This window comes from Austrofundulus limnaeus, unplaced genomic scaffold, assembly GCF_001266775.1.
Source record: "Austrofundulus limnaeus strain Quisiro unplaced genomic scaffold, Austrofundulus_limnaeus-1.0 Scaffold267, whole genome shotgun sequence".
Classification (NCBI taxonomy): Eukaryota; Metazoa; Chordata; class Actinopteri; order Cyprinodontiformes; family Rivulidae; genus Austrofundulus; species Austrofundulus limnaeus.
In genome coordinates, this window is record NW_013952669.1 from 445,083 (window position 1) to 446,301 (window position 1,219).

Below are 1,219 nucleotides of genomic sequence, written 5' to 3' on the forward strand. Positions count from 1 at the left end.
CAGGTACAGGAGGCAAGAGTGGTGCCATCGGGCCACCTATAGCCATGAGTGCCCACCATAAGTTCCTATATGTGAATTTCATGAAAATGTTACGAGTCTAAGATGTACAATAAAATTTGGGGCCCAGGTGGTTATGGCAATACAAATGTAATATTATTGCTCTTATAACACGACTGTGCCCCCAAAAAAACCTACATGGGTGAAGTTGAAAGTGAAGAGGATGGAGGTGTGCGGCGAGGGATGGGGAGAATAAACTGAGGGAGCAAAATGCTCCCACAGGGAGTCAGCTCCCTGTGTGGAACTTTTTATTGAAGCTTAACAAAGCAAGCAGCAAGTAAATATCTGAGCTTTGGTAGACAGGAATGATGCACATTCAGGTTTTAGATACAAATTATATTTTGAATGTTTTTCATAATAGATGACTTGCTGGACCATAGATTCCGATCACATACAATAAAATTAAACACACACACTTTGTTTGCATTTGCATAAATACTGGGCTATGACACACGGAACGACCGTCTTCATTATTTTATTTGAGTTATGAAGGTATGATGCTATACTCATCCTCAACTTCTGCCTTTCTCAGAGATGCGTATGTGTCGTTCTCTTCACACGGTTTCTTCTTCACTTTACTTCTGCAAAACAATGACAGTTTTAAGACATTTCCTTCTTCAAATGACCACAGTTCTGATAAACCGATGAATGTGACAAACTCGGTTTTGTACTTTTGATGAATGCAGATGATCAGGACAGCGATGAAAACCAGGTTCAGACTAAAACACACTGCTGCTATCCAAGGAAGAGCTGTTTCAAACCATTTCTTCTCATCAGAAACGTCTGTAACATGTACATGATCACAGGTTTTGTGGATTTAAATAGTGTGAAGATTACAGATAAGTAGGAAAGTTTTGTTACTCACAGGTTCGTCCTGTTTCCTCTGTGGAGTTTTTAATTAGAATTTCAGTTTCAGTTTGGCCAAGTTCATTTGTGCTGATGCATTTCATGGTGTTGTTGTGATGCTCAGCAGCAGACAAAGTGAAGGTGCTGCTCACTTTCTGATCGTTGCTGGAGCTGGAGATGGAGAAGTCTGTGAGGGACTTTAAAGGCCAAACAACTGGAGACAGAGGATTCCCCCAGCTGATGCACACACAGACCAGCTGCTCTCCTTTAACCAGGCAGTGAGATTCATTCAGGATTTCAGGTGGGCCTGCTGGGT

The 1,219-nt window shown here is 41.6% G+C and overlaps 1 long non-coding RNA gene across 1 annotated transcript; it reads right to left on the reverse strand.

Moving 5' to 3' along the window:
• Window positions 1-372: 372 nt before the first annotated feature.
• Window positions 373-1,201, reverse strand: LOC106526251 (uncharacterized). Its single transcript, XR_001311232.1, has 4 exons — window positions 1,056-1,201; window positions 923-940; window positions 729-840; window positions 373-638 (listed from the first exon to the last, which is right to left on the reverse strand). It is a non-coding gene; the product is annotated as an uncharacterized LOC106526251 (long non-coding RNA).
• Window positions 1,202-1,219: the final 18 nt, after the last annotated feature.